Source organism: Somniosus microcephalus, chromosome 10 (assembly GCF_052327205.1).
Source record: "Somniosus microcephalus isolate GS21.2 chromosome 10, FLI_Smic_1.0, whole genome shotgun sequence".
Classification (NCBI taxonomy): Eukaryota; Metazoa; Chordata; class Chondrichthyes; order Squaliformes; family Somniosidae; genus Somniosus; species Somniosus microcephalus.
Window position 1 is genome coordinate 112,882,238 of NC_140996.1, and position 9,723 is coordinate 112,891,960.

Sequence of the window (9,723 nt, forward strand, 5' to 3'; positions counted from 1 at the left end):
GGCACGCCAGCTAGTTTTTTTTATAAAGGAACTGAAGGAACACTGTAGTTGCCCATGTCTGTTTTGTCACTGATATGTTTCCAATCTACTGGTGATTTCTCAGTGTCCGCACCTCACAAATCTCCCTGGGACAAATACCATCTAAACCTGATTATGCATTTGTTTTGAACCCCTTCAGCTTGTCTAGTTCTTCCATCTCATGTATAGCCAAGTCCTGAATTTTGTTGTGGTTCTTTTTTGAGAGGGCAAAGGGATTCCTCCCTTATTAATACTTTGGCAGAAGTAACTTGTCCCAAATATGCCCTCATCTTCAGTTTCAAGCCCATATGCACCTTTTAATGTTCTCTGCGCTTCTGACCGTCCTCTTGCTATTGTAGTTTTGGAAGATATTTTACTGTTATGTGTTGCCTCTGGTGCTAGAGTTTCATCTCATTTAAATTCTTCAACATACCAAAATCAGATTCTATGTCAACTCAATACATAAAACTACACTGCTAGTATTCCCTCCACAAGCTTAAATATTCCTAATGCAGATTTTCTGTTCAATGTAAGAAATCTATTCCATACGTGATTAAACTTTGAATGAAAATGATATGGGGACACAATAATTATCCAATAGGCAGCTGGGCCAAACCTGTAGTTCACATATTGGATAACTATTGTATTGGAGAATACAAATAATCATATTGTAATATTAACAGCAATGACTGAGCACTTCAGTGCAAAGCACAATGCATTTTTGTTACTGGTACTGCATCATAGACTGAGATTCACAACCAATAATGTGTAATTAATTTAGTTTGAAGATGCTACAGTTGACAACACAATTTCAGTATAAAAACAGCAATGTTACATACTCTCTTAATTTAGGTAAATTAATGTACTCAAACAATTGTTTACTTTGTAAATTATCTGTTGCATTTATAGATCCATTCTTTCATAAAGCAGGTGTCCAACCTCATCCACAAAAATACAGTTGAATAAAGTTCATTGTGACCCAGACTCCAGCCACTCACTGCGCTTTTTATTTAGAACAATGCAATTGTAACTGTATTGTGAATTTCTAGAGAGCCTGTTGCATCTTCCTTTGGGTACCACACAAATAGTATTGGAGTACAAAGGCGTGTTTATGAGTTATTGTTTAATGAGGAAGAACAAAGAATGTGTTGCTAAGATCCGACAGCCTCATAAAAAGGAGTTTGCTTTAACACATACGCTCCACTTGCTACCGAAGGAAAATATCCCACAGAAACAATGCCGTAAAAACCATACAGCCATCAGTAGTATCACATAATAACAACAGAAAATGCTGGAAAAACTCAGCAAGTCAGGCAACATCCGTGGAGAGAAATTTGAGTTGACGTTTCGGGTTTGACCCTTCTTCAAAACTGGAGAGAAAAGGAACTAGATCGAAGGCAGGGCTGCGATCGGACAAAAGAATAAAAGAACCAAAAGAAGTAAAAGAGATTAGAAGCTAGACGAGATGGTAATAGGCTGTGATTAGGTGTAAAGTGTACTGGCAGGGCAAAAGATAGCTGCCAGGTGTGAGAGAGAAACAAAAGGAAAGGGGGGGGGTAGTATCACATGTCGGTCTTAAAATATCTAATTTTGTGGAAATATGCATTATTCTTACGAGTACCAAAGACCCTTGCGACATAGGATCAACTATCCAAATGTGGTCATGTTTGCACCATTAAAATCAAATCAAGTCATTGTAGCGACGATCAAAACAAGCGGACAGTGGAAACCTGAATCACCACCACAATAACTAGCGCCCGTTAAAACTTTCAAGATAAAATAAAAACTTATCACCGCTTTCCCACGTGAAATAGATTCCCTACAGTAAAGAGAGATTGTCTTTGTAAAAGCTAAAGAGAGACCCACCCCCTCCCACCCGACTGCATTCTGCAGGGTTTTAAACTTCATTGTGCATCGCGCTGCCCCTTCAAGAGTCCCTGGCATCCCTTCACTCTGCCCCCTCGGCTGCCCAGTGTCCCCTTTCCCCCAGCATCGATGTAAAAAGCGGGTTTTATACGGGCCGGTGGAAGGGGGCTGCTGCCGTCCCTCGACACTCCCCACCACTGCGGAGGCTGGGCTGCAGCAGCGCGTTCAGCGAGGCGAGGGGCACGTTCCTCGGAGCCGCCGTCCATCAGCGACACACAAAGAGGGCGAGCAGCCGCAGCCCCGCACCGTCCCCCAAACTCTCGCTAACTGCCGCTCGGGGGGGCTCACCTCAGCTTCACCACGCGCCTCTCGCCAGCTCCGCACAACCGCCTCCCCCTCGTATTAACCGCCGTTACTTTCAAAATGTGTTCGCGCTACTCCCGCTCTGTCCGACAGACCGACCACGGGCCACCCGGCAGGAGGGGGCGGAGAGAAGGCGACGCTTTGCATTTCGGGAGCTGCAGTTCTTGCCGCCGAGGTTTGGCCAGTCTTTGTTTGTGGCCGGACTACAACTCCCAGAGCGCAACACGCATGCGCGGCCAAAAGGGAGCAATTTATTATTTCCCAGCGTGCTTTACATTATTTAAAGAGTCTGCTCAAAGGCTCGATGGCAATGGTTAAATCACCGCAAAAATTGGACATGTTTTTAATTGTTTCAGTTGATTGAAAATAATACATTAGCAGCATAAAGTTGCAGCTATCATTTTTATTCATCAAGCAACAATATGGTTCATACCTAACTGCAGTTTGACGATAAGAGTACTTGACTGAATAAAGAGCAGGGTGTTCTCATAATAAAATAAAAGCAAAATAATGTGAATGCTGGAAATCTGAAATAAAAACAGAAAATGCTGGAAATACTCAGCAGGGCAGGCAGCATCTGTGGAGAGAGAAACAGTTAACATTTCCCACTGGGCCAAACTTCCTCTAAGGTTCCCCCCTGCCCTTGCCCTGAACTCACATCTTTCTCCAGTTTCTCTCCGATCTCCCCTCATGACCTCTCCGCGCTCATTTTGTCCATGAGACCCACCTCCTGCTCTCTCAACCCTATTCCCACCAAACTGCTGACCACCCGACCTTTTCTGGCTCCCACGTTAGCTGACATTGTTAACGGTTCTGTCTTCAGGTAGTGACCCCCTCTCCCTCAAATCTGCCATCATCACCCCTCTCAAAAAAACAATTGATCCCTCCGTCTAGGCAAACTACCACCCCATCTCCAACCTCCCTTTCCTCTCCAAAGTCCTTGAACGTGTTGTCTCCTCTAAATCCGTACCCATCTTTCCCCCAATTCCAATCAGGTTTCCCTCCAATCAGGTATCTGCCCTTGCCACAGTACTGAAATGGCCTTCATCAAAGTCACAAATGACATCCTTTGTGACTGTGACAAAGGTAAACTATCTCTCCTCGTCCTTCTTGGCTTGTCTGCAGCCTTTGACACGGTTGACCACTCCATCCTTCTCCAACGCCTCTCCACCGTCGTCCAGCTAAGTGGGTCTGCACTCGCCTGGTTCCATTCTTATCTAATCATAGCCAGAGAATCACCTGCAACGGCTTCTCTTCCCGCATCTTTACCTCTGGTGTCCCCTAAGGATCTATCCATGGCCCCCTCCTATTCCTCATCTACATGTTGCCCCTTGGCGACATCATCCGAAAACACAGCATCAGTTTCCACATGTACGCTGACGACACCCAGCTCTACCTCACTACTTCTTCTCTCTACCCCTTTACGGTCTCTAAATTGTCAGACTGCTTGTTCGACATACAGTTCTGGATGAGCAGAAATTTTCTCCAATTAATTATTGGGAAGATCGAAGCCATTGTTTATGGCCCCTGTCACAAACTCCGTTCCCTAGCCGCTGACTCCATCCCTCTCCCTAACATCTGACTGAGGCTGAACCACACTGTTCACAACCTTGGTGTCATATTTGACCCTGAATTGAGCTTCCGACCACATATCCGCAGCATAACAAAGACCGCCTATTTCCACCTCCGTAACATCGCCTCTCTCCGCCCTTGCCTCAGCTCATCCACTGCTGAAACCCTCATCCATACCTTTGTTATCTCTAGACTACGTAAACTTGAGGTCATCCAAAGCTCAGCTGCCCGTGTCCTAACTCGCACCAAGTCCCGTTCGCCCATCACCCATGTGCTTGCTGACCTACATTGGCTCCCGGTTAAGCAGTGCTTCGATTTCAAAATTCTCATTCTTGTTTTCAAATCCCTCCATGGCCTCACCCCTCCCTATCTTTGTAATCTCCATTAGCCCCACAACACCCCCCCACCCCCCACCCTCCGAGATATCTGTGCTCTTCTAATTCTGCTCTCTTGAGCATCCCTGATTATAATCGCGCAATCATTGGTGACCGTGCCTTCTGTTGCCTAGGTCCTAAGCTCTGGAATTCCCTGCCTAAACCTTTCTGCCTCGCTACCTCTCTTTCCTCCTTTAAGACGCTCCTTAAAACCTACCTCTTTGACCAAGCTTTAGGTCACCTGCCCTAATTTCTCCTTATGTGGCTCAGTGTCAAATTTTTTTTTGTCTTTAAATACTCCTGTGAAACTTTTGGAATGTCTTACTACATTAAAGGTGCTATACAAATACAAGTTGTTGTTGTTGTTGTTTCAGGTCGATGACCTTTCGTCAGAGGATGGAAGGAAAGAACAAAAGGGAAGGTCTGTGATAGGGTGGGGAGTCCCTTTCCCACGGCACCTTCCCATGCAAGGAAACACCTTGTAACAGCTGCCTTTTTCACTTCCTCCTTTCCCACCTTCCAGGGCCCCAGACACTCCTTCCAGGTGAAACAGCGATTTACTTTTACTTCTTTCAATTTAGTATATTGTATTCACTACTCACGATGTGGTCCTCCTCTACAATGGGTAGATCAAACGCGGATTGTGTAGTGTATGTAACTGTTCTACCTTTAAGAGAACTATCGTATGTAACCGTTCACCTTTAAGAGAACTATTTTAGGTGGGCACTACTTTATCTTGGCTGCTGTATACTGTAATACCGGCGGTGACCACACCAGTATATAAGTGCTATGTCAGGATTTATTGGGCAGATTCACCCCGACCTTCGAATAGTAAAGTCCTGTTTAAGTTACTCTTGTAGTCTGTGTATTACTTCGCTATACAACCCACAGACTTTACAGTGGCGACGAGTTCGATCTTACCCTGCGGCAACAATACTTCTGAAGAGGTAAACGAGCGTCGAGAAGAGGCACCCGCCCTCGTCGTTTTGCTGAGTGAAAACTCGAGTTAGCAGACCAAGAAAGGAGGAAGATTTCAAACACGAAGTCTTCCATCAGCAACAGGCACGGATTGTCCCTTCTGCCACGGTGGTGAGTGAGCCGATCAACACGAGAAGCAAGTCGGCCACGGTGACTGTGAGTAAAGGGAAAATAGAAACAAATAAACGGAGGATAAGGGCGGTGCACTCGACCATGGTCGAGGGGGAAAGGAGCCGGACAGAAGTCGGGCCCAGAGGCGCTGAGACTGGGGCAGCGTAGAGCAGAAGCCGCGGTACAAGCGGGCTGGGGAGCGTCGTGAGACGACTAGACCGCGACGGCGAAAAAGGCCGGACAAATACCGCGACCACGAGGCGCTGCGACCGGGATCGTAAGGCGCGGGAAGATATAAACATAAATAAGCCACGGAGAACTCAGCCACAGCCGGGGAGGAAAGCACCGGACTGCGAGAAGCTGGGAGGCGCGATTGGGGTGAAAAAGGCCAGACAGTGACTGAGGCCACGAAGCGCTGCGACCGGATCGTAAGGCGCGGGAAGAGATAAAAATAAATAAATCGCGGAGAACTCAGCCGCAGCCGGGGAGGGAAGCACCGGACTGCGAGAGGGCTGGGAGGCGCGATTGAGAGCCGCGCGAGCGGGAGAGACAGAGCCCGAGCGAGAGCCGCGCGAGCGGGAGAGACAGAGCCCGAGAGAGAGCGAGCGAGAGCCGCGCGAGCGGGAGAGACAGAGCCCGAGAGAGAGCGAGCGAGAGCCGCGCGAGCGGGAGAGACAGAGCCCGAGAGAGAGACCGAGCGAGGTTCCGGCCAGCGGCTTGCAGCAGCTGCCGTGAAGGACCAGGAGCTGGATCTGTCCGACGCCAACTGGTTGTCCCCAGCGCCGGTTGCCCCTGCCGAAAAGAAGAAGGGGAGGGTGGACAAGGAACGCGATCGGCTTTTCTAGCGCGCGCTTCAGAATAAACTGAAGCCGGCGCACAGGCTACAAACCCCGTAAACCAGCGGTCGTCGCCCGAGGGCAAAGCTTACCCCTCCCACCAGAGGAAGAAGTCAGGAGCGGGAAACCGCCATTTTGCCAGTAGGGGGGAAGAAGACAAGCGCGGGAACCCGCCATTTTTGGAAAAAAAAAGAAAAAGTTAAAATGTTAAAGAGAAATCCTGTTGTTTCGCAGAAAGATAGTGAGAGATAGTGAAGATGCCTAAGCATGGTAACATCAACAACTTCGATGCCGAGGTGGAAGATTGGCCCACGTACGTAGAACGTATCGAGATATATTGTGAGGCCAATAAAATAGAAGATGATGATAAAGCTATAACCTTGCTAAACTCGATGGGCGCGAAGACATACGGGTTATTGAAGCATCTTCTATCACCAGCTAAACCGGCGGATCAAACCTTCGATAATATTGTTGCTGTCCTGAAGGATCATTTTAACCCCGCACCACTGATGTTAGCGGAACGATCTAAATTTTACGGGAGAACGCAACGAAAAGAGGAAAGCAACGCGGAGTACTTGGTCGAGTTGCGTAGACTAGCGAAATACTGCCAGTTTAGAGGAAATCTGACAGAGGCATTGCGAGACAAGTTCGTGTGTGGATTGTCGAAGGAAGGAACGCAAAAACGACTACTCGAAGAGAACGATCTTACACTTGATAAGGCTGTCCTTATTGCAGCATCGCACGAAGCCGCAGCGAGAGGCACGGCGGAAATGCAGCGGAAGACAGCGGTACTCAGTGTGGATCAAATGACTTCGGGTACAACAAAATGTTCTCGTTGTGGGAAGACAACACACGACCAGAACCAATGCTGGGTTAAAAACCAGGACTGTAGGAAATGTGGCAAGCTTGGCCACATAGCTAAGGTATGCCGGTCAGGAAAGAAGAACAACAATAATAAGTCACCGCAGAAGAAGTACAGAAAGGTACATGAGGTGACTGGGAAGAGTCCAGATGAACAGAATTCGGACTCAGACTCCAACAGCAAGGCACTGGGTAGTCTGAGGATTCATAATGTGAGTAAAGAAGCTGACCGACAAACTATCTGGATCACACTACAGATTGCAAAAGTCCAAGTGAAGATGGAAGTGGACACCGGATCGGCGGTGACGGTCATGAATAAGCATGATTACAAAAAGTTATTCAAACATATTCCCCTACGGGATGCGGAGATAGTATTGCAGACATACACGGGGCACAAAGTATACCCCATCGGAAAGATAGAAGTCAAGGTGAGATACAAAGACAAAGATCACCAAAGGATGGACTTGTATGTGCTGCCCGAGGGAGGTCCACCACTTCTGGGACGGGAGTGGATCAGGAAAATAAAGATAGACTGGCATTCACTAAACATAATGACGGTAGATTCCGGGAAGGAAGAGGTCAAACCTGAACGGTTGTCCAGAATATTGGACGAAGCTAAAGAGGTATTCCAGCAAGGACTGGGAACACTGAGAGGAATTAAAGCAAAAATCAAGATTGCAGAACATGCAAGCCCAAAATTTTTCAAAGCCAGATCGGTACCTTACGCGATACGACCTGCTGTGGAGGCAGAACTGGAAGAGCTTGAACGTTCAGGGGTACTGTCTAAGGTGGACTGGAGTGAGTGGGCCACGCCCATTGTTCCCGTCATGAAGTCTTCATCAAGTAACAAGCCAGGGGGACTGGGGAAGGTTCGCATCTGCGGAGATTTCAAGATCACAGTTAATCCGGTGCTGCACACGGTACAATACCCGCTTCCGCGGATTGAGGATATCTTTGCTTCACTGTCTGGCGGGCAACACTTCACCAAGATAGACCTGGCACAGGCATACTTACAAATGGAAGTCGAGGAAGAGTCGCGCCAGTATCTCACAATCAACACGCACAGAGGCTTGTATCGTTATAATAGACTGGTTTTTGGAGTAGCTTCGGCTCCAGCAATTTGGCAGAGGGCAATGGAGCAGGTCTTACAAGGTGTTCCAAGCACGCAGTGTTACTTGGACGATATCCTGATTACGGGAGAAGACGAGGAGGAACACCTCACAAATTTGAAACTGGTGCTCACCAGGTTGAAGGAATAGGGCCTTCGAGTTAATCGCCAGAAATGTGAGTTCTTCCAGAAACGGATCTCGTACTGCGGTCATGTCATTGACCAAGAGGGGCTGCACAAGTCGCCTGACAAGATAGAAGCTGTCATGAAGGCCCCCGCTCCGGAAAACGTTTCACAGTTGAGATCGTTTCTGGGGTTGATTAATTATTATCACAAGTTTCTGCCAAATTTATCCACAGTGCTACATCCGCTGAATGCTCTGTTACGGAAAGAAGTGCCATGGAAGTGGAGCGAGGACTGTAAAAAGGCCTTTCGCAGAAGCAAGGCATTGATTACCTCTGAGGAAGTGTTGGCTCATTTCAACCCAACATTACCTCTTCGTCTAGCTTGTGATGCTTCCCCTTATGGAATTGGAGCAGTACTTTCACACAAGTTACCAAATGGCTCGGAAAGGCCAGTCGCATTTGCGTCCCGATCGTTGACCTCCGCGGAGTGAAATTACACTCAGATAGACAGGGAGGCCCTCAGCCTTGTGTGGGGAGTAAAGAAATTCAATCATTACCTGCAGGGCAGGAAGTTCACATTACTGACAGACCACCAGCCGTTGGTGTCCATATTCAACCCTAACAAGGCCGTTTCCACTATGACAGCGCAAAGGTTACAGAGGTGGTCCGTGTTACTTGGGGCACACCAATATGACATTGAATACAAAAGCTCCAAACAGCATGGAAATGCTGATGGGTTATCGCGCCTACCGTTGCCAGTAGTAGAAGAGGCGGCTACAATGGACCCGGTAGAAATGTTCCACTCATCCATAGTAGAATGTCTACCAGTAACCAATTCAATGATCGAGAATGAAACAAGAAATGACCCGACTCTCTCACGGGTCTACGATCTAACAGTGGAGGGATGGCCAGCACATGGCGAACCAACACTGCCAGCATTTTCGCAACGGAAAGAACAGCTGTCAGTGTGCCGAGGAACCTTGATGTGTGGATCGAGAGTGGTGATCCCACCCAAACTTCAGCATAAGGTGCTAAAGGAACTTCACGAGGGGCATCTGGGTGGAGTGAAAATGAAGAACCTAGCAAGAGCGTTTGTGTGGTGGCCAGGTATTGATGGAGACATCGAGGAAATAACCAAGAGTTGTCTAGGATGCCAGAAGGTCCAAAACGCGCCACCACAAGCTCCTCTGCATCCATGGGAGTGGCCCTCATCTCCTTGGCAAAGGGTACACATCGACTTTGCTGGTCCATTTATGGACTCAATGTTTCTAATAGCGGTGGATGCACACTCCAAGTGGCCGGAGGTAATAAAGATGTCCTCCACCACCACGGAAAAAACCATCACAGTATTAAGGACCATGTTTGCCAGGAATGGGCTGCCGGAACAGGTCTGTTCTGATAATGGACCACAATTTGTGTCCGAAGAATTCAGGAAGTTTTTAAAAAGCAATGGGGTCAAGCACTACACGTCAGCCCCATACCATCCCGCCACCAATGGCTTAGCTGAAAGG